The sequence below is a fragment of the Danio rerio genome, chromosome 22 (genome assembly GCF_052040795.2).
Source record: "Danio rerio strain M-AB ecotype USA chromosome 22, GRCz13ab, whole genome shotgun sequence".
NCBI lineage: Eukaryota > Metazoa > Chordata > Actinopteri > Cypriniformes > Danionidae > Danio > Danio rerio.
In genome coordinates this window covers 17,461,216-17,486,081 of record NC_141042.1, presented here as the reverse complement: position 1 = coordinate 17,486,081, position 24,866 = coordinate 17,461,216, and the positions used below count along the sequence as shown (strand labels likewise).

General features: G+C 39.0%; 1 protein-coding gene and 1 long non-coding RNA gene across 51 annotated transcripts in view; both read left to right on the top strand.

Moving 5' to 3' along the window:
• Positions 1 to 24,866, top strand: part of nfia (nuclear factor I/A) — a 219,945-nt gene that overhangs the window by 80,102 nt on the left and 114,977 nt on the right.
• On the top strand, positions 5,977 to 11,209 carry LOC147838489 (uncharacterized). Its single transcript, XR_015521871.1, has 2 exons — positions 5,977 to 7,030; positions 7,118 to 11,209. It is a non-coding gene; the product is annotated as an uncharacterized LOC147838489 (long non-coding RNA).

The window sequence follows — 24,866 nt, the reverse complement described above, 5'->3', positions numbered from 1 at the left end:
TTGGGAGCATCGATCCATTAGTCGAGCATCTGAATTACAGGAACACAGAAGTTTTTTTGTTTTCGCACCAACAAGGGATCGTCACAACTCGTTAAATTGATCACGAAGCACGTATTCTTCACCCACACTTCCCAAAACTGTTTTCACAGACAAAACAAAAGCACCACTTGATTAGCTGCGAACCATCTGGGAACGGCGAGCTGTGTGACCAAGCTAATTGGTCGGATTTAAAAAAGAATGAGACAGACCCTCTCGTCGCATGCATGTCTGAAAGAGACCCCCCTCCCTCGTCACTTTTGTTGGGACGGTCCCAGTGACGAGCTCTCGTCCGGCTCTGGGAAACGTCCCTGCTCGTGGGGTTTGTGTTACTTCACAGTTTGGGAAACAGCTGGCGTGCTAGAATGCAGCACGGTGTTGTGAAATATAGAATATTGTTTAGAGATTCTTTTGTCAGTGCTGGGCGAAGTTCACAGCGGTTTTAATGGGCCGACAGGCAACGTATGAGTAGAAGGCTTCAGTGGCTCATTGTTGAGAAGGCTTAAGTGCCACCTGTTGGATGTGGTATTACTGCATGCCATTTACCACTTCTTTTTTTTTTCTTTTCTTTTTTGCCAGTGGCATGTTACAAAATTCAGTTGGTAGGCTGTTCTAACTTGTGAATTTCATGTAAAGATTACTACAATATCATGTATACTTTTCCCAAAATAAAATAACATTTTCAAAAGCCAAATTGTGTCATTGAATGGTAGTCATTTAAGCAAATTTTGCAGTTGTGTGGCTTTTTTAATTATCAATTGTAGTTTGTGGGGAACACTTTTATATACTGTAGATATATTTTCCCCACGCGGCTTTAGTTTACTACTTTATGATAAATCAAATTTGTGTCATGCATGTGATTTATGTTTTTTTCTAATTAATTTGGTCCAATTTATTTTTTTCTTGTGAAGTTTAGATTTTTCATTTAGATGTTCCAATTTGTAATTCTTGTTTCTATTGAACATTTTAAAATAAATTTAAATGTCATTATGTATTAATTATGTATCTTAAGAGGTAGCATTAGGGTATATATATATATATATATATATATATATATATATATATATATATATATATATATATATATATATATATATATATATATATATATATATATATATATGTATGTAGCCATCAGCATGTAGAAGTACACGCCTCAAAAATCTGTCTTTTAAATTGATATTTTTAATTTTTAATACATATAGACATACATACATACATACATACATACATTAGATTAGTCAGTACTGAAGTCAAATCAGGAGCTAATCTATTTTGTAATCTATTTGAGATTTTGTAGGTTTTAATTTTTTGGCAATATTTTGCTTGAATTTAATTGTACTATCTTAAAATTTTTAAATGTTTGGTGACTACAATATTATTTTAATAAATATATCTATTTAATAAATCTGTTTTGTTTAAATTCAACAAAATACATTCCCTATATCAAAATGGAGTATATATTCAAAGCTTTAGATAGATAGATAGATAGATAGATAGATAGATAGATAGATAGATAGATAGATAGATAGATAGATAGATAGATAGATAGATAGATAGATAGATAGATAGATAGATAGATAGATAAAATGCTATCATCAGTTATTTCTCGTTAGAGCATTATTAGACTGGTAGGTCAGGTATTGATATTAAAAAGCTGATGTATTTGTATTTAAATTATACATAATAACTCAACTGGACCTTGAAAATAGCATGTCTCTATTTACTTTTATAAAAATATTTATTGTACTTTGCCACATCCACATGTGTACAAAAAAGCGCTCAAGAAGCCCAGTGCTGGGATTGCATTATCTGTGTTAAAGGCTATCACTGTCTGCCATTCTCGTTAAATACACATTTCAGCAGATAAAAGTCAATATTCCAAGAAACGGTACAGGTATGGAGCACTTCCTGAGGGAGATGCCAGACATGGGCCTCCCACTCACGGCTGAGGCTTACATTTGCTGGCGGCCATTGCATTGCCCCACTGTTGGATTGGGAGGAGCCAAAGTACGGTTCAAAGTCAGGCGTATGGAGATAAGACAACAGGCAGACCGAGCAACTGTGCACTGCAACCAGCCCAGCGCTCCTCGGCTGACCACACAGGCAAAAATGAGCTGCCAGCATTTTTACGAGCTCTTGTCAGTCACTCTTTTTTCCCCCTCCTCTGTTTGTTTGGTTTAATCACTGTGAGATATGAACAAAAGATGATTTGTAGATCCTCTCTTTAGCTCATTAATTTATATTTGAAAATGCACTTTATTTAGTATGACATTGAAAATATTGTCGATGCTTTAAAAAAACAAAGAGATAAAATATATAACATGACCTTTAGGGTTAAAATAACCCTAGCTTATGTTGTATTAGGGCGAGCAGGGGCGCAGTAGGTAGTGCTGTCGCCTCACACAAGAAGTTTGCTGGGTCGCTGGTTCGAACCTCGGCTCAGTTGGCGTTTCTGTGCGGAGTTTGCATGTTCTCCCTGCCTTCGCGTGGGTTTCCTCCGGGTGCTCCGGTTTCCCCCACAGTCCATTCACAGATCATTTTTAATCATCTGTGAATAATCTGTGTGTAGAGTGTGTAATAATCTTCAGTGGTACATGCTAACATGCTAAAAGGTCCAAAATAAAGCAGTTAAATCCTTACCAAGAGTGATTAGCTTGAATTCCACTTTTGATTCAGTTGAACATAAAGATTTGTTCACTATTATCTGTGAATAATACATCCACTACTAGCTTAAACCAACCTTGGCTGGTTGGCTGGTTTTAGTTAGTCAACCAGCCTGGTTTTAGAGGGGTTTCGGCCATTTCCAGGCTGGTCTTAGCTGATTAGGCTGAAAAAATGACCAGCTAAAACTAGCTTTACCAACCTGGTTTAAGATGGACAGCTGGTTTTGGCTGGGCTCCCAGTCTGGCTAGGGTGGTCAAGCTGATTTTAGCTGGTCATTTCCCTGCCTGACCAGCTAAGACCAGGCTGGAAAAGCCTGGAAACCAGGCTGGAAATGGCCATACCCCCTCTTAAATCAGGCTGGTTGACCAGCTAAAATCAGCTAACCAGCTTAGGCAGGTTTAAGTTTTTTTTTTTTTTTTTTTTTTGAGAATATATATTAATATTAATAATATTAATATAGTGACATGTTAACATGCTAACAGAACTAAAAAATAAATTATTGGCTGTTTCTATTGTATTTTTTTCACAATTTTCTGCGAATAATACATCAACCAATTGGTGGGGCCTGCAATTATCAACTGTAATTAGACTATTGACTGCAAATCTTGTCGCCTTGTAAATCTTAAAATTAATTTGTCATGCTAACATGCTAAAAACACTTCTAATGCCATTAGCAACAAATGCTTATCACCTCTCCGTTTTTAATTTTCACAATTATCAGTGATTAATACACAGTTGTACTATCAGAGAGTGTCTTGTTGTTGTATCTGTTCTCTTGTGGCCAAAACACACACACATACACACACACACAGGGACACACGCTGCTCTGCTGTTTCCTCTGTCCTGGGGATTCTTCAGACCGGCGCTCTGCGGCTTCCTGCTAATTAAATTCCAACGCTGTCCATTAGATGGATAGAGTGAGCGTGCTGCTGACTCAACACAGGTAGGGCAGCGCACCGTAATGGGAAGAGGAGCTCAAGTGCCCAAGCAATTCATTTGGACCCCATTTTTACACATCTCTGGGTCACCACATGCTTTCAAGGGTGGAGAGAGGAGCTGAGAGGGGCGGATAAGCTAATGTCTTCCAAATGCTTTAATTCAGAAACGGACGCCACGCGAGGCTGTGTCCTCTAAAAACGTAGCGAGGTCGGAAGGGATTTTGCTTGCGTTTATCTACATCCAGCATTTGTGTTTGATGTCTGCTGTTTTGTATCGTTGATAAACGTTTAAGTGAGCATTTTACATTAAAAAAGGGCCTACTTATTTAAAATGAGTTGAATCAGCTCCAAAATTTTGAGGATTTTTTTGGGGACAACTTATATTATGTTCAATCAAGTTAAAGTTGTAAAAACAAAGTTAACTTAATTGATTTGTGCTGGGACAACATGAAGGACTTGTGTTGAATCCAGCTTTTTTCACACTGTAGCATGGCCGATATGGGTTGGGACAACATGAAGGAAATAAGTTAACTTATTAGTTTTTCCAAATTTAAGTGGACTGAACATAAAACAATTAAGTTGTCCCAACAAAATCTCAAGAATTGTGATTCAGGGTATTTTAAAAAAGGATATTTTTTTTGAGTGTACAGTTTAGCAGATTAAAAAAAGAAGATTATTTCGGGTCTGAAAATGGTCCTTTTAACTTTTTTCCTACTAGATTAGCCTGAAGGAGGTCATCGAAAGGGCCTAAATGAAAAAGCCTGTGACCAGTATAAGGGAGCGAGTAGTGTCGAGATGAAGTCTGTAATTTGGTTGGTCAGAGTTTGGATGGAGTCCCAGACTGACTTGGTTGGATGCGGTGCCGGATACTACGCCAGGCATGGAGGCAGGGCCGTCGATATGTCATACGCTTTTACACACTTTCATGTCAACAGGAGTGTTTGCTTTGGTCGGAAGCTGAGCTGACTGTGTTAAGGGAACACAAGGCTGGAGACTGAATTGTCAGGGTTGCGGCCTGAAATATCAGCTTGTTTCTTAGTCTAGACGCAGACATGAGTATTTGGCTGTTGATAGTGAAGTAAACAACGCATATTTTCTCCCAGTGCAGCTGTCCGACCGATGATTATGTAACTGCAATCAGATCATTTATCTTAATGTCTTTATTTACTTGTGTTTTTTTGATAAGGGTCTGCAAAAGTTTAATTGCAACTGATAATTAAGTACAGTAGTAATCAATGGATTTTATTTCTGGTTTGATTAGTCTTTAACAGCAACAGCAAATTATTTTAAATGATTTTTATTTTCTGATTCAAATGGAGATTCTATTTTATTTTAGAGTTTAGATGTCATTCAGTGTAGCATTAGACTATATTTTGAACATATAGGCATATTTAGAACAAGAGTCTTAACATTAGACTATTTAAGGATCACAGTGCAGCCCCAAAATACTAACTAATCATACATTTTGAATATTCAGCAAGTAAGAAAGACTTTTATTTAAATATTATTTAATAATTCATTAAATATTTTATTTTATTTTGTTTAAGTATATTTAAATAAATTTAAATAAAATTAAATTTAGAATGATCATTTATTTTATATATAATTAAATAGGTTTAAAATGTAATTATACGTTAAAATATTGGCAAAAATTTTTCACCCATAATTTGACATATTTGCACAAAGATATGATTTCTGTGCATTGAACATCCTCTTTGTACATTTAATTTTGATGCGGACACCAAAATAACGTAGCACAGTCATTTTCAGTCAAATTTAGGTTTTAATTGAACAATTCAGGTGTGTTTAAATTGACACTAACTTTAGAATGCCTCTTAAAACGTGCAAACTTTTTGTTTGATTGATTTACACAATTTGCGTTAATAAATAACGAATTCTTTTAGCATTTTAATGACCCCTTATTATCTTTTGCTCTTTAGCCACCCTTTATGCATCCCCATGAAAGAGTTAAACAGGAAACCTGCGACGAACAAAACACTGGTTGAGCGGGCTAGAAACATCGAAAAAATTAGAAAAAACAACAAAACTTTCCCTTTCCTCCTCTTTTCGAATTAGCATGTGAATCGCCATTCATTCATTTATGTTCCATTATAACCTCATGAGTGGCCGTTTCTATGGGGCCGGCCCAGCGAGGGTTGCACACTAAAGCTTTGGCGAAGATTTATTGTCAAAGCAAAAAGAAGCAACTTTTTTCCGTGCACACCTTTTTCTCCCTTCAGCACCGGTCAGGCCGAGGTGACATTATGCGTCAGGCTATCGCTCAGGCAAAAGCCACAATATGTCAGTGCCCTGCAGGGAGGCACAGGGCACAAGTGAATTCGGGGGGTTTTTCGGCGGTGATTGAAGAGGGAGGGGTACAGCTGGCTCCCCCAGCCTCCCCATTCCCACACTCCCATTCCAATGGGCTGGTTTGTACTGGTATATTCTAATTCACCATTTACCTAATTAACATCTCATTTGCATAACTTGTTGCATCCCCCCCTCCGCCACTTTTCCAAAACAATGTAGGCTGACTGAAGAGACCTAATCCTAAGCATCTCTCGTCAAGATAAAAGCAATCTGCAATTTTAACAAGCCTTTTCTGTAGCGCAATTAAAAACTGCCTGGTGTTCTTCGTGAGAAGAAAGATGTAACACACTAACCATACATCAGTGTGGAAAACCTTACCTTGACTATTTTATAGTGCTTCCCACACTTGTTTTATTCATTATTGCCTTTCAGTGGTCAGCAATAGGGATTTTTTTGTTTCCAGTCAGGCCAATAGTCAGTCAGTTTTCCAGTTACCCTGCCAACATTTTCATTGGCCCCAACAACTTTTGTTGTGCATACATTTGCAGTAAGACATGTAAATGTTACTAGTATTATATAGGAATCTCTAAGGCTATTATTTAGTTAATAATTTGCAGTGGTTACCCTCACTGCAAATGCAAAACAACAACAAAACCAGCAACCCATTTTTACGTGAAGTAAACTAATTTTAAGAGGAGCATGTGGTTATGACTGAACACGGCTGGTCCCGCATTAACTAATGCATGATTTACCAATCAAATGATTCCTAACTCACTACAAATAACCAGAGTTTCAGATACAGCTATCTTCACCTTGAAGAATCCCCCTTCCACCCCTACTCCACCACCTTTCCTTTTATAGGGTGGCACCCAGTGGTTAGCACTGTTGCCTCACAGCAAGAATGTCACTGGTTCTAGTCCTTAACAGGCCATTTGTCGTTTCTCTGCGAAGTTTACATGTTCTTCCCGTGCTCGCATGGGTTTCACCCAGATTGTCTGGTTTCCTCCCACTGTCCAAAAACATGTCATAAGTGAATTAATCAATCCAAATTAGCACTATAGTTGAGTTCTTAACCAGCAGTATATCTCTCCATAATAATTATAATCTGTCATCCGCTCTCGATACCTACCTGAGCTCAAACTCCTCTCAAGCCCTGCAAACGGGAGAGAGCCCTGGGCTCAGGGCTCTCTCCCAGGACAGCATGCCAAACTTGCTTTATAATCAATCATCAGCTAAGTGTGAACTCTTGAATTGTCATTTTGTCCAGATTTATGCTAGCTGCTAATTTTTCAAAGTTGCCAAGAACAATTTGCGTCCAAATGTTGAAGTTTGCAAGCCATAAGAATCCTTATTGTCACGTTCACTCTTCTAAATTTAAACTTGTCTTGGGTGTGAAACGCGTGAAAAGACTAACAAGAAAAACCACGCTGTTCCATCTACTTAGTACCAAATGCCGCTTTGGCTGTGATAAGTATGGAATGCATAAGAAGTCTGAGCGATCTTGTGATATGAACCATATGCGTAGCCCTTCGTTGCTGGCGATCTGTCATATCCCATAATGATGCGACAGGACCACAGTGCTGCTGGCTCCTCAGTCTTTAAACTCGGATAAACCTCAAATTTACTCCAAAGCATCGAGATGTGCAGACTTGTTTTTGGATGCCATCTCTCGATGCGTAGGCCTCAGAGCGCTTGAGGTCACATTCAACCATGCGTGCATGCATATTTCATCAATCAAAAAGCTGAGAGCATCGCTCAAATCCACTAGACAAAACAACTGCCGCGTTTGTCTTCTGTTGCATTGAAATTTTGCGCTCTCTTTTTTTCCCCCTCCTGCGGTTATCCCAGGGCGAATGCCACAGTAATATTTATACCCCAGAAACGAGGAGCAGATACATTTGTTCCTCCGGCCTCTCTTTACGAGTGTTGCACAAAGACTGGTGGTGCTTGAGGTTTTGGAAATGAAAGGGAAATGAGAGGGGAGTGTTCTGGTCAGGCCTGTATATTTTCGCAGGCCTTCTGCACGAGGACCGCTGTGCTTCTTGGTGTTACCACAAAACACATGAAGACAAGTGCTCAGTTCCCTGCCTCCCCCTTTTCAGCTTCTGACACGGCCACAGTGATTCAGCAGTGGGCCGTTTGGAGAAGGAACGAGTTTCTGTTTGGGGATCAAATGATAGGCCTCTAGTTTTAATGTCTTAGGCTGCAGAAGTCCACAGGACAAAGACAATGAGTCCGCGTGGCCAAGCCAGACAACCCTAATTCAGCTGGCCCGATGTTTGTTTGCGTCCATGGAGAGATAGCTTTGATTTCTCAGCTTGCTTTCATGACACCTAGAGGTGCTGCATGCTAGAAGCTGAGCTAAGCAGTCCGCGGTGTCGCCTTCAAGCAGGAGTCGCAGGAGAAGACGCTTTAGGTGCAGTAAGACCAATTAAACGGCGTCTTTCATGGCTAGCTTACGTAAACTTCCGAAAGCCTTTCTAGGGTCCAGCAGCTTCCTTTTTGTGGCGCTAATCAAACCTCAACACAAGCAGCATTGAAATGCTCTGTGTTGTGATGTGTTTCACAATGGCACTTCATTCAGTCCCAACTTCACACGGAAATAAAGCACAGTCGGCTTCAAGGATTCGCTTTACATGTCTTAAATTCACTTTTTTCCCCCCATGTTTCTCTTTCTTTTCAAGATAAGATACATTAGCTTGATGGCTTCCACTGTGCCAGGCCTCGATACGGGACTTTCTTGTCGGATTAACGGGATATGTGGGGTCTGTTCAAAGCAGTCAATGGAATGACTGAGTCTTTGTGTAATGTGAATTCATGTATTCAGTTATCAGAACAGCATGAGTCATTGATCTGTTTACGGCTATATGATTCGGGACGGTCGTCCTAGCGAGAGAGGATTGTACTGTAAATATCTGTCAGCTCAACTGGGAATATCCGAGGCAAATGCGCCCCCCCCCCCCCCCCCTCTTAGGGGTCCGGTCTGAGACTTGACTCTATTTATGCACGGCTGGTGAGATGGACGTGGCACCAGGATGACCGGTTCACCCTGGAGTGTTAAAGAATGCACACAAACGCTTGATTGTTTCATCCATTTGAAAGTTAATTGATAGTTTTTTTCAATTTGACCTGCCTTTGCTTTGTTGAATAGCAGTGGCTCTGTCTTTGCTTTTATACAGAGACAGTGGAGAGTGATTGGAAATTAAAGACAGAGGGGCCGAGAGCCAGAATCAAACTTTAAACATCTGATCTGATGGATCAGTAAAGGATTTCAAGTGGTCCGCAAATGGATTGGCTTAATCTAATTATATTTATGAGATAAATCAATGTAGTGCTGGCTCTGTGTGTCAGTTATAATTTATTTATTTAGGTCTGTTTTTTATGTAAACGAATTATGATTGACAAAAAGAAACGTCAGTAATTGTATATAAAAAAAAAATTATTATGAATCTAAAACATAATTATTTTATTATTGTTGTTGGTATTGTTCACTCAGGGCTTGGTTTCCACCTTATTTTGAGGTGTTGGTGGTCAGATATTTCAACTACAGGAACTTGTCATAAACCTGTTCACTAGTTGCCTCCCAGTGTACCCATGCTGCTTGCAATTCACAGTTGCCTAAAAGTAAAAGTGTTTGCATTGGAAAGCCCATAAAGTGAAACATGAGGACATTATTTGAGTCAGTGCGATGTCATTAGATTAAACTCCATAATTAAACCGAGTGCAGCAGTTGAGCGCACTGGGGATGTCACAGAGGACAGATCCGCAACAAACAATGGTGAGAACGAAGGAGAGAAAGAGAGAGAGACACCTCTCTGGAGTAAAGGACTGTGTTTGAGAAGACGCTGCTGTTGTCCCGCTCGATATTTGCACTATACAGAGGTCTGTATCCTCTCAGCTCTCACCTTATTTGCTCGGGAAACACGGAATTATCTCCTTTTCCCCCCTCCATCCCCCTGCGCAGCACATGATATTTAATCCGTCATCTTTGTTTTCAACAAACACGGCGCAAGCTGTTGCTGGCAGGCCATGAGGCTCAGGGCCCATCTGGAAAGCGGGCCGTGTGCAGGGGAATTAGAGGGGAATTTAAGTAGGGGTTTGCTTGGGAAAGCCTGATAACAGTGCGGTACCATGGCCTGTTGGCATCGGCATGGCTTCTCTCCACCCCCCTTCCCAGTCTGCAATGTATTATTGATGCTGAATGAGGGGGGGTTGATAGAGTCTGCAGCCTTTTGTTTTTGTTTGTTGACGTTGCCGCGTCGTATTGTGTTGGGCTTACCATTTTTCAATAGCAAATGATGGCTGGGGAATTCCAGGGTTTCTCGTTCTCAAGATATGGCGGAGCTAAAAGGGTTTGGGTTGAAGTCGCAGCGGCACATTTGTGTGCGATTGATCAGCTGGCATTGGATTCCCATCCCTGTCCTGACAGCATCCGTGCATGTATCTCACCTGCAGTTGCTGGGACGGACCACAGCCATAACACATGCATCTCAGCTGTAGGCTTTCCCATGACTTTGAGTGCTCGATCTACATGCTACATGTTTCTCAATCTGTATCAGGATTAAATCTATAAAACATGCTGACGGTGGGCTCTTGAAGTCCGGGCTTTAGTTCGGATTCAAAGGATTAGCTTTTGATTTGTTGAAATTGATTGGAATTAGAACCATTGCGACTCGGCGCGCAAATAAATATGGAGCTTGATTCTCACGGTTTAATCCGGGAGCGAGAGAGAAAGATTATAACGGTTTATTTGAACATCTGTTAGCAATGAGGTTTCGATTGTAACTAGATTTTTTACCTTATTACAAGGGAAATGCTGTAAATGCCTATTAGAGGACATATAATCTCCGTCCTGACATATATGATGCAGATGGCAATATTAGCAAGGACATTTCTGATACATATGGTTGTTAGTACTTTATTTTGAAAACCAAGATGAAACTCTATTCATATTTACAATGTTAGAGACTGTATGTTTATATGTGTTTAATTTAAAATACATATTTATTTTGGGCTAATTGGGAAAATACTTTAAATGGTTTAAAGATAATTATTAAAAATGAAAAATTTCAATAAAAACAAACGTAAATACCATTGAGGTTAAAATTTTTTATTGGAAACAGCATTATATTTTTTTCTATTTTAAACTAATAAGCAAATGGGACAAAAGGAAAAGAAATCATTTGCACAGCATAGCTTAAAATACTGATGAAACATATTAAAAACAAAACAAAATAAATCTTAATTTAATATCCTTTAAAAAAAAAAAAAAAAAAAAAACATAGCCGTGAATTCATTTCTTGGCTGCCGGTCCACCATTTCTACGCTTTCCATGAGGTGCAAGAAATACCCATCATGTGTTACATTTTTCTCTGCCTTGGGGCTCAAGCTACTTTTGTTCTTGTGGCGCTCCATGCCAAGTTAACCCATCTGCATCATAGTGTTATCTCTGTGTTTCTGTCCTGAGCCTTCTGGCATTGCCAGGTCATTAAACTGTATCTCCACGCAGCTGAGCCTGTTCTATAGCCATAATAAGCATCACAGCTATTTATTAGAGCGTATTTCTGCTTTGTTTATCAGTAATCAGTCATGAAGGTGCTAGCTTGAGCCTCACATTAAAAAAAGCAAACCATATGCAGTGCTCGTTTTTTCGGCTGTAACGTCTATAGTGCTGTTTTATTGACTTGCGTTGGTTCTTCCGAGACTCGTTCTGCTCGTATCAGCAAGTGATTCCTATAAAAGAGCCGTGTGAAGTAGTAGACGTTCTGGTGAAGAGTCCTGCAGGGCTGTGAAACTTTAGAGGCATACGTGACAAATCCCCCAACCCTCTTCCCCCTTTGTCTCACACCCCTCCTTTTCCTTCCCTGCACTCCTTCACCCTAAGAGGGGATAAGTCTCTGATGAGAGCCAGACCAGTTTAGCCTGCCCCACCAGGAAAGCTTTTTCCCATCCTTCTCTTTCTTTCTCCCCATGTGTCTTCCTTGTTCATTGTTTCTCGTTGGGTCTCATATGCGTCGAACCTTCAATAGGGGAAAATTGGGTAGAGCAGATGCACTCCTGGAAGACGCCCAATTCTTTTCGCAATGGACATGGGCTTCTGGGAGCTGACTTTTCGACTGGTTTTTACCCCAGCCACATGTTGCCTTTTCCATGCGTGTATACGTTTTTCTACGCATCCCACGTTTCCAGCTAATTCTTTTAAGCTGGGATTAATTTAAGTCTTTGCTGAAATATCATTGCGCACTCCAAAACAACCATCGCAAAGACTAAATGTTTCGGAAGAACGTCTAGTCAATTCCAGTTTGGTTTTGGATTCACCATGTCAAATGCATTTTTGGAGGGGGTTTACACAAGACGTGCTATTATGCGTAGAAATGCCATTGCGCAACTAAAAACTATTTTTATTAAGCCAAATAAACATTTAGTCGAATCGAAAATACTGAATTTTGGTTGAATATGGTCATTTTAAAACAGCCTCTGCATACACAGTAAATGTTTGGTAAGATTAGTCTGACCAAGATTCCACTAACCCTAATTGGATGCATCTTAGACAGGATTTGTGCAAGTCACAGTCTTGCGTTTAGAATTGTGTTGAATACCATATGTCAAACCACAAGAAAAAAATACTTTTATAAACATTTAATCAAATCTAGAAGACCGAATTTTTGTTGGAAATATCAGTGTTTCGGTCATTTCAAAGCAACCTCCTCATACACAGTAAATGTTTGGGAAGAATGTATAGTCTGATCATGGCTCAACTAACCCTAATTGGATGCATTTGAGGCAGATTTTATGCAAGTCACTGTTTTGCGTTTATAATTGTGTTGAAAACCATTCTGCAAACATGACGAACAGTTTAAATGTTTAGGAACAAAGATAAGTTAAAGGAATAGTTCACCCAAAAATGAAAATTGCCCCATAATTTTCTAACCCTCAAGCCATTCTCGGTGTGTATGACTTTCTTGGAGCAGACTACAATGTTATCCTGGCTCTTTCATGCTGTTTAACAGTGTTGGATAGTGACTTTTATTTTGAAGCTTCCAAAAGCGCATTTGTCATCAAACAAATCAATAAGCAAGCAAGGGTGTTGTCAAATATCATGTAAAGCAGATAAATGTGTTTTTGAAGCAGATTAAATGTCTTGATTTCAAAATATAACTCAAATCACTGACTTTGGTAACACTCTAAATGTTTGACTGACATACATTGTGTTTAAAAAAAAAACAAGCAATAATATATCATACAAACATAAGACTGCTTATCGTACTAAAGGAATAAGAATAACTAAGTTTCATACAGTAGTAACAGCGAAATTATTAAAATAATCCTTTTATTTACTTAACTTGGCAATGATGACGTATTTAATTTTAGCTGCATAAGGCTTAAATATAGTGTTTTCGAATGAAGATCAACGATTTACCAGAACTAAAAGGCTACAGTGCTTCACATTTTCTTTGTGAATTTCCGACTAATATCTGGACAAAATGTGGTTTGGATTACTTGTTGGAGAAAATAGATTGCACTATATCAGTATGGTGTGTGGCGGAGAGTAGTCGTTCACGCATTGCCAGTACTGTTTATCAAACACATGGTACTGAGCCAAGAAGACACAGAAGAAGAAGGTAATGCGGTGATATACATCAGGTGAGGCGGAAAACGTATACATATCATATAATTGTATCTATTTGCCATCTAGTTACAAAATATAATTAAAGTTGGAGGTATTTTGACGGAATTGAACACAGGACTGTTACGTTTTAAGAGTAATATACCGTAAACCAATATATGAAGTAACACCAAACCAACTAGTTTTGTTGTTTGTTGCTGTTTTCTGTGGAAAGTAAACTGCATGGTAAGGTGTCTTACATCATGCATCACACGTCGTATACCTCACAGCCTACTATTCCTTACAATAAATGCCGGTTTTTAGTTCAACTAATTCCTATCCAACATATTTTTGCTCGTTTATATAAGATTTCTCTTAAAACAATTAATAAAAACATCAAGATCCACTCCAAAACTACTCCTGGAAACACTAAATGAAGTCAAGTTTAGTTTTGCGTACAGCAAGCTGTTATTGAATGGATTTCGAGGAGAGAAAAAAACAAGGTTTCATGATTTTTTGCTTTTCTGTTGTACGATTCTTTAACTTCTCAGGGAGACAGCTAAATCTCAGAACACTAATTAAAAGGCTAAATCTCAATCTGCATAAACCAGATTATTGACTAGTTAGTGACTAGTCAAATGGCCCCATGACCTGTCCCTATTAGGATGTTAGCCGTTCAATGGCTGAACGTGGTTCCACTGGCAATTAGGAAAGGAGAAGTCCTCTGAGCGTGTTTCCAGGCCATTTGGAGTCAAGATGATGCACTTTAGACACACACTCAGACACCCATCGCTCACTGTAAATCCTAAGCACTTTAAGAATGCCTGCCCGAGGTGGGGGGTGGAAACATAAAAGCGGGATCAACAGAAGGGTTGCCTGGTAACAGTAGACGGCGGTCACAGTAGCTCATGGGAGCCCAGACGAGGCGCGGGGTCGACCCTGTGCCCTGGCGTGACTCCCTATTGACTTTATATGCTAACAAACAGTGCTCGACGCAGAGCTAAAGTTCAGCATGATTGTTGACATGTAGTTACTGTCATGTGGTTCCGTCCTCATTTTAGTTTAGTTCTAATTTGTAGTTGTGGTTGTTGTTTGTTTGTCTGCTGTCTGGTTATGTAAGACTGTATTATTATTATTATTATTAGTATTATTATTATTATTATTATTACTATTATTATTTATTATTATTATTATTATTATTATTATTATTATTATTATTATTATCATTATTTATTATTATTACTATTATTATTTATTATTATTATTATTATTATTATTATTATTTTTATTACTATTATTATTATTATTTATTAATATTATTATTTTATTATAATAATGTTATTTATTTGTTTATTTATTTATAAAAAAATAAGTTGTTAAAATAAGTAAAATAAACTAGTTTAAATTGCCAAAATATAAGAGCTTATATTGTATTGTTTACTAAGACTATAGAAACATGTATATATTTATTTGTTTTGTTTTACTTATTTGTAGCTATATAATTTATCTTATTATTGATTTGTGTATTGTTTTGTTCGTGCTTAAAAATCTAGTTAATTTTAATTACTTTTTTGTTAATTATAATTTTTTATGGGACTGTGATTTATTTTTTTATATTTAAATGTACTTGTTGTATTTAAGTTATCTTGCATTTTTATTACTATCCTTTCAATAAACTTTGAACTGTTTACATATAATTTATTTTAAAGTCATAAAATTTTAATAATGTATAGTATTTTATATTTATTATTTGTTTAGATGATTTTTATTTGTCTTTGAATTGGCAAAACAAGGTTTTATTCCTATAATAAAAGTTTATTTTTATTCTTTTATTAATATTTTATTCTTATTTATATTATTCCTTTTTTTTTTTTAGACTTTTACATGTTTTGGCTATGCAAATATAAACTTATTTATTGGATTCAATGTAACCATTCTGTATTTGTTTCTCTTTTATAGTTGAATTAATATTTTTTCACATTTTAATGCTCAATTATTTATGGTATAATTTAGTAGTTTATATTTAATATGAATTTTGTCTTTTTTATTTAGATTTCAATTGGTAAAATATAATCGATTATTGTTATAATAGTTATAATAATAATAATAATAATAATAATAATAATGACAACAACATTAATGATAATAATAATAATAATAATAACAATAATAACAGCAACAACAACAAAAATTCATTTATTTATTTATTTTTCGAGTTGTTTACTATTTGCTTGCATCAGTCCTGAGGTGACTGTGACATTGGACTTGTATTCTAATATTTTCTAGTGTGAGTGTGTGTCCTCCAGGAACAGGTAGGGTTCTGGAGCCGCATGTGTGAACGGCATGCACGGCAACAGCTGGCCGGCCAATATTAAAACCCTGCTGTCTTCCTCAGCACTGCTCCTCTTGCAGCTGTGATTAGTGGCCGTCCGGTCTGTGCTGTAACCTTAAGCTCATAGCCGGGACCTCTGCGGACAGGAAGTGAGACTAGTGTGTGTTTATAAAAAAAAATGCAAAGCCGATTGATTTGATAGTTTGTTATCATTGGCCTGGGGATCAGCATGCTGGCGGGTCGGCTGGTGGAGGGGTGTAGCTGATCCACCCGGTAAGCTGATAAATATTTAAGAGCGTTTGGAGCCAGAGGATGGTACAGTTGGAGCTCCTCATCTGGGTTCTTTAATTAGGACGCATTCTGCTCCAGTGCCCTCTGCCTCCCGCATCCAGAGAGACGTGGGGTAGAGAGAGAGGGGCAGCAGGGCTTCTCGCCCGGACCCTCATCCAGAGAGAGAGAGAGAGGAAAGATCAGCGCAAGTCTGCCAGCGTCTGCTGGGTGACATTAAACATCAACAGATGCTGTGCACATATTGCGGGCTGAGATGCGGCGCTTCCACAGAAGGCCCTCTTTTTTTTTATTTGTCGTAATCACAACATCCGTTCAAACAAATGACGAGGAGCAAAGCCCTGGAGTAAACAATTAAAAAAAATGCAACTGAAATGAAAAACAAAGGCATCAGCGACCAGTGAAAAACCTACAACCCTGTCCAGCTGTGTTGCGCTCACTATTTCCGTCCATGTTTTTGGATGGAGCACTGTAAAGCCACCCTGGATGCATGTATCAGGCGGGGTGATAAATCCGCTATGCGAGTGTCTGCATGGTGGGGATTTTCAGAGAGAGCAGACCTGTGATGTGTGGCGTAGAGATCAGTGGCATCCCACCTGCTGCTGCTGTTGTCACAGAACCTGCTTGATCACAGGGTTTGATTCTGCCCACAGATGGGCTGCTAGCTGGCCTTCACTCCTTTTAACTGCCACACACAATCTGTCTGTGCCGGACGATCCTTACTTCTGTCTTTCTGCTCTCTCATTTATTCTTCTATCTGTCTGTTGTTTGTCATTTTATCCTTTCGTACTCTGTCTGTTTCGTGTATCAATCTTTCTTCTGTCCGATCTGTCATTTTATCTGCTACTATTTTGTCATATCGCCTGTATGGAGGACATTCTGTGTCATTATATCTTTGAATCTATCTCTTGTTCTGTTATTCTACATGAGACTATCTATCTGTCTGCACTTATATTGTTCTGTCATTATCCGTCTGCCTGTCTGTCCGTCGTTACTGTTCTGTCATTGTATCCGTCTATCGAATCTATTTAACAGTCTTTTTGTTTCTCTATCTTAGTCTGTCTCCTTGTCTTATTCTTTCAGTTCTTTTGTTCTGCACTGTAAAAATATTCAAAAATTTGATTAAATTGCATTATTAAAAAAGTGACTCTTATTTACATTTTTAATAGTTTAATAATATATTATCTGTATTGGTGTTGTAAATTATGGTCTAAAACCTTGTATTAAACTGCCAATATTTGTTTCTTAATTATCTATACAAATGTATATTTTTTATTCAATATATTGTTTTAAACTACTAAAATGTCTAATAAATGTCACTTTAATCTGCTGAGTTCAATTTTTAACAGCAAAAAGCAACAGAGCGGTGATCAAGGTCCCATAATACAGTGTTTCTTAACCACGTTCTCGAAGATGCACCAGCTCTGCACATTTTCCATTTCTGCATCTGAAATCGCATTCTTCCATACTATATAGTACGCTAAAAACAGTATGCGAGATGAATAGTATTTGTAAATTCATAGAATTCTAAAATCAGTATGCAAGTGCCCGGCTGACCTAAATGAGATTCTGTGCATTGGATGGATGCTACACTATCCCATGATGCCCTGCGAGAGAATTCATGAATGAGAGTGAAGTGACGCAACTGACACGGGTAGGTCACATGATCATGACAAAAAGGGCGGATGTAGTACGTCCGAGTTCCTTTCATCCTACTTACATTCATACCGTATTCACCTTATTCTTCATTTACGAGTGGGTGCAGCCATTTGAAACTTTTTGGCTCGAAACTTCCAGTCTCATTTACTCCCATTCATTTTTAGACGTTAAAAACAGCTTGTTCTGCTGCTTGATGTTGCAAACTGACATTTTCTTCTTATATTATTCTACTTTGTATAATCATGCAAACACTTGTTTGTAGAGCAAATAGTTTGATAATTTTCTTAAGTCATTTCTCCCATAGGAAACTGAATTGAACGTTCTAAAACAATTGCAAAATCAAGAACACTTCGGCATTGAAGATTAAGGTCAATAGAACATACTTTTCTAACGGCTGAGTAGTACGTCTAAATTCAACTGAGTAGTGGGCGATTAACTAAACACACCTGATTCAGATCATCAGCTCATTAGCAGAGACTAAAAGGCCTGTAATGGGTGTGACGGACAAAGGAAACATGCAGTGCTGGTGGTCCTCGAGGAACGTGGTTGAGAAACATTGCCATAATAGTAAATAAACTGAAATCAGAAAGCCTGAATCACAAACCTCTTAATTAACGGATATTTTTACAGTGAGATTGTGTCAATCTATATCTTTTTCTTTTTATCTATCATTTGGTGGTATTGTACCACCTACAGGGCCTGTAAACAATCAAGCTTTAAAGGGATAGTTCACCCAGAAATGAAAATTACCTCACTATTTTTTTTTTCTTATGTGATTTTAAACCTACAGTAAGAGTTTAAACACAAAATATATTATTTATTTGTAGAATGCTGGTTGCTCGAACACATCGATTTCCATAGTAGGAAATAAATCACATGGAAGTCAATGGGTGCCACATAAAATATCTTCATTAACAGATTAAAGAAAGTCAAATAGCATTTTATTTGTAAATGATGACAGAATTAATCTTTTTTTTCTGGGGAACGATCCCTTTTAGGTATTTTATACAATGTTTTGATCAGAGAAGTGTTCAACAATTTCCAAAACATATGAATTAAACCTATATTCGAATGGCTGTGTGAAGTGAGCATTCTCAGTGCAGCTGAGTTCTCTTCGCACTGAACCTGAATGTTGCTGCCCTTCACTGCCGCCCCGCTGTGATGACCTCACACAGTCGCTGCGTCTGTAAATAATACTGCTGCGCATTGCTTTGAAATGACAGCGTCCCTCTGCGTCTCATAAATGATACTGTCACACGCCTTCTATTATTGAGGAGGCTTTGCGGTACCACCTTCACCTGCGGATAGACTGCTATACAGTCTCTGCTTCTCAAGCCTTAGTCAGTGCACGGAGAGTCTTAGTCAGGCTCGAAGCGCTGTAACGCGCGGCCAGCAAAGCTATGGGATGTGTAATTAAACAGAAGCCAGCACAAAGGGCCTAGGCAGTGTGTGTGCATGTGTGCGTGCCTCTGTGCCCCGTCACGGAGCGCAGGTGGGTGGCAGGGAGCACAGATCTGCGAGAGGAGGCCAGGTTAAGCTTGCATTACAACTCATGAATCTTTCAGATCACCCTGCTCAACAAGTGCACGGCGTTCTCCCTTTCTCTAGTGCACGAATATCGCTTTTTTTAATAAATAACAGCTGAAAATGGAGGTATAGCAATTTAAGAACTTTCAGTAGGATCAGGGTGTTGTGTAAAAACGAGGATAAGAAGGAAAGAAATAAATGCAAGCCGTATCCTTTGAGGTGTGCCCCTGACCTCCCTGCATCACTGTGGTCGTATTCACCGCCTCGACTGCAGCAATAAGGAGGCTTTATGTGCACTGAGCCCGGGGCCATAGCGTCAGGAGCTGAGGACCTCTGCACCAGGAAATGCTTAAGGGATCTGCTCTTTCGCACAGTCAGTCTCCCACGGACTCCGGGAGACCATTTTATCTCCAGTTGCTAGGATAACAACTCCAAGCTTTAAGCAGTCAGAAGGCCTGCCGGGCCCTTTTCTGTCAGACAGAAAGAATGCAGCGTTTTTTTGAAGGGGTTTGTTATTAAAAAAAAAATTATTTTAGCGGTTCATCCCTGATCTGAGCAGATCTTTTTTTTTCACTTGGTTCAAAAATACATTTATACCAAGTTTTTTTAGGAGATATTTCTGGAATAGTCCAAGTTAGTGTAGGGAAGACAAGGTTTAGTACTTTGGTCTAACTATCTTTTCATCTATCTATCTATCTATCTATCTATCTATCTATCTATCTATCTATCTATCTATCTATCTATCTATCTATCTATCTATCTATCTATCTATCTATCTATCTATCTATCTATCCATCCATCCATCCATCCATCCATCCATCCATCCATCCATCCATCCATCCATCCATCCATCCATCCATCCATCCATCCATCCATCCATCCATCCATCCATCCATCCATCCATCCATCCATCCATCCATCATCTCTGTCTGTCTGTCTGTTATCATTCTATCACTCTTTCATCCATCCATCCATCCGTTTACCAATTCATCCATCCATCCATCTGTTTACCCATCCATCCATCCTTTTACCCATCCACCAATCCTTTTACCCATCCACCCGTTTAGCCATCCATCCATTTACCCACCCATCCATTTACCCATCCAATCATTAGCCCATCCATCCATCCATCCATCCTTCCATCCATTCGTTTGCTCATTCACCCATTTTAGCCATCCATCCATTTGCCCATCCATCCGTTTGCTAATCTATTTATCCATTCTTTTTGCCTATCCATCCATCCATCCGTTTGCCCATCCATCTATTCCTTTACCTATCCATCCACCCATTCATCCATCCATCCCTCTCTCTGTTTACCCATCCACCCGTTTACCCATGCATCCATTTACCCACTCATGTGTTTACCAATCCATCCATTCATCCATTTGCCCATCCATCCATCCATCCATCCATCCACCCTTCCATCCATCCATTTACCCATCCACCCGTTTACCCTAAAGTCCGTCTTTTTTATCATCCTTTTATTCACTCAGTCTTTCATCCATCTACTCATCGATCTGTCCACCCATCCATCCATTAATTTATATATCCTCATTATATATGTCAGTCTGTTTATCTGTTGTTCTGTCTGTCTTTAATTTTGAATACAATTTAAATTAGCTTTGAATGTAATAAATTGTACTTAAAATTGGCATTGAATATAGTTCATGTAAAAAAGTGTATATACACACACACACACACACACATATATATATATATATATATATATATATATATATATATATATATATATATATATATAATTTATTTATTTTTTTCCCCTTTTTTTTGGTTGGATTTTGGATTAGTCCAGGTTGGAGTGGGGTTCAGAGTTTGACATTATTTGCAAACCTATAGAAAAAGCCTTTTGTTTTTTCTATGAGAGAATTAAAGAGACAAAGAAATCAAGATTAGACAAGAGCAGTTTTGGAAGAATCCCTAAAATAGATAAATGAAAAGTGCGTGGGCCACGGTGACTCTGACTGACTGCGCCCCGTCAGGATTAAGTGGACTCCTCCTGTTTCCTTTGTGCACTTTTCCCAGCAGCACAATTGGGTCCGAGTCGCAAGCACAAGTGCTCTGCAAAAAGCTGCACAGCGGCCACTTTCGGGCTCCATTCTTTGGCTACGGCGAGACATGCTGGCCTGTAATTACAGAGCTCTTTCAGTCGCCCACAGACCCTTCAGTTCGACCCCAGACACCTGAACAACCTCAGCCTAACAAGATCTGAGAAATTCTTTTTGTTAAACAGTCACTACCCCTGACTTTATCAGACGACTTTCCCACATACACACACAAGTGCACACACACACACACACACGCAATAGTTTGTTTGGTGTTTGTGCAAATATGCAGAGTTTTAAAAACTTTTTTAGAAATCAATTAGTGTATTGATTTGTAAAGTATCAGCAAGAAGTTGATTGTCTCGAAAGACAGAAGTCAATTAGCATTTTGTATCATTTTGTCCACCCTGATATCTGTGTTCCAGCTAGCGTTCAGTTGATTTGTCAGTGTCTGTCAATCAATCAGTTAGTCAAATTAGTTTGTTCATTCGGTTGTTCATTCTTTCTGTGGTTTTATTATATATGTTTTGTTTTTATAATTCTATCACTCATTTTATTTTATTTTTAAAAATATATTGTTTTTAAAAAGAAAATTAACAGTAACTTAAACAGATAAAAAGGGTACAAAGGCCTTTTCACAATACACAAACAGTCGGACACAATTTAATACAATATCCTCCAGAAAGCATGAGAATTATTATTATTATTATTTTTTTTATTATTAAATGTATGGGGCGAGGCAGTGGCGCAGTAGGTAGTGCTGTCGCCTCACAGCAAGAAAGTTGCTGGGTCGCTGGTTCGAACCTCAGCTCAATTGACGTTTCTGTGTGGAGTTTGCATGTTCTACCTGCCTTCGCGTGGGTTTCCTCCGGGTGCTCCGGTTTCCCCCACAGTCCAAAGACATGCGGTACAGGTGAATTGGGTAGGCTAAATTGTCCGTAGTGTATGAGTGTGTGTGAATGTGTGGATGTTTCCCAGAGATGGGTTGCGGCTGGAAGGGCATCCGCTACGTAAAAACTTGCTGGATAAGTTGGCGGTTCATTCCACTGTGGCGACCCCGGATTAATAAAGGGACTAAGCTGACAAGAAAATTAATGAATGAATTAAATGTATAAAAATAAATTTACAGAGAAATGTGTAGGCTCCACAACTCGACAGGTTGTGAATCCAGGTTTCAAAGACAGGATGAGATCTGACTTCCAATTTTGTAAAGTAATTTTCTTTGCTAATATCATAAACAAAGATATTGCTCGTGATTTATAGTTATCTCCTATTTTTGTGGTGTCTCCAAAAATGCCCAATTTTTGTCTCTAGTGACAGACCAATCCTGTATACTTAAGATATAAAAATTAAAAACGTTCTGACAAAATAAACTAATTTTAATAATATATAGTTCTAACATTTGATCTGTCTCTCACTCAATCATGCTATCTAGCATTTCATCTGCCATTCCAGCATTTCTTCTGTCCTTATCTTGTTCTAACACTTTCATTTTGATGTTGAATTCGTCTACCATTCTGCATTTGAAGCATGTGATAGATCTAGCTATCAGTATTTCATCGTTTCGTCTATTTGTCTATTTATTTTTGTTTAAAGTAGAAGAGCTAGCTATCTGCAATGCTTACATGGTGACGCTAAGCAGGGCTGCGCCTGGTCAGTAACAGGATGGGAGGCCACATGGGAAAGCTAGGTTGCTGCTGGAAGTGGTGTTAGTGAGACCAGCAGGGGGTGCTCAACCTGCAGTCTTTGTGGGTTCTAATGCCCCAGTATAGTGATGGGGACTCTATACGGCATTAAACCAAGGTCCTGACTCTCTGTGGTTGTTAAAAATCCCAGGATGTCCTTCGAAAAAGAGTAGGAATTTGGCATCTTGGCCAAATTTGCCCACTGGTCATTAAAAATCCCAGGATGTCTTTCGAAAAAAGAGTAGGAACCCAATATTCTGGCCAAATTTGCCCACTGGCCTCAGTCCATCATGGCCTCATAATTGGCTTCATCACTTTGTCTCCTCTCCACAAATCAGCTGGTCTGTGGTGTGTGGTTTGGCGCAATATTGAATGTTTGGCTGTTATATATGAATATGTTCTTTTCGGCTTAGTCCCTTTATTAATCCGTGGTCGCCACAGTGGAATGAACCACCAACTTATCTAGCAAATGTGTTACGTAGCGGATGCTCTTCCAGCTACAACCCATCTCTGGGAAACATCCATACACACTCATTCACTCTCATACACTACGGACAATTTAGCTTACCCAATTTACCTATACCGCATGTCTTTGGACTGTGGGGGAAACCGGAGCACCCAGAGCAAACCCACACGAACGCAGGGAGAACATGCAAACTCCACACAGAAATGCCAACTGACCCAGCCAAGGCTCGAACTAGTGACCTTCTTGCTGTGAGGTGACAGCACTACCTACTGCGCCATTGCGTCACCCCCCCCCCCCAAACTCTACCTATTTATTTTTCTTTCTTAAAGAAGGGATAGTACACCCAAAAAATTATATTGGTTACTCTTCCTTCACTTGTTCAAATCCTGAGTATGTTTTGTTCTGTTGAACACACACACACACACACACACACACACACAGTTATTTTGAATAATTGTGAACTATGAAAGTCAATGAATTCCATCAACCAGCATTTTTCAAAACATCTTCTTTTATCAAAAAGGTTTAAAACTACATGAGGAAGAATAACTTTAATTTCGAGTGAACTATCCCTTTAACGTTACATTTCTGCTAAATGTTTGAATTAAGGAACTGGATTGTTATTTGAAGCACATTGTTAAAGTCTGTTGCAAACCCTGCTGTGTAGACTATTAAATGTTTGTTGTTTGGCCACCGGACTGTTTGGGGCACACATGAAAGAGCAGCCCAGGTTAGTGTGTCACACAGCCTGTGCTCCAGGCTGCTTATGTGGCCTACTTCCCACCGTGGTCAGTGGGTCGGCTGTCCCAGAGTGAACCCTTTTCCACTCCGTGGCCTTCCTCCGTCTAATGATACTTAAAGCCTAATCGCTCTGGACTTTCCAATTACGCCAAGGCTTTAGTCCACTGCTCCTTTTGCAGCATGAAAACACTGGAGTTTTTCTTCCCCCGCTTTAATCCAGGCGTTGAAAACGGAGCCATTGTTGCTAGAATTGTAGTCAGATTTACAGTGGTACAGTACATCCCCAATTGCGAAGCCTGTGGGCAGGGATTGTTCTCCCTGGAAAGAGGTGGAGAGGATGAGAGAGGGAAAGAAAGAGGCTGCTGCTGGCCCACGGGGACCGAGGGGTCGCGGCAGAGCAGACAAGAGGAACACACTTTTTTTGTGGGGGTGTTGTGTTGGTGGAGGGGGGGTCAGCGAGAGGGCAGCGCTGAGGGAAGATGAAGGATACGCCACAGGCTGACAGCCACACAGGAAGTACATCATAGTCAAACTTAGCGAAGACCCCC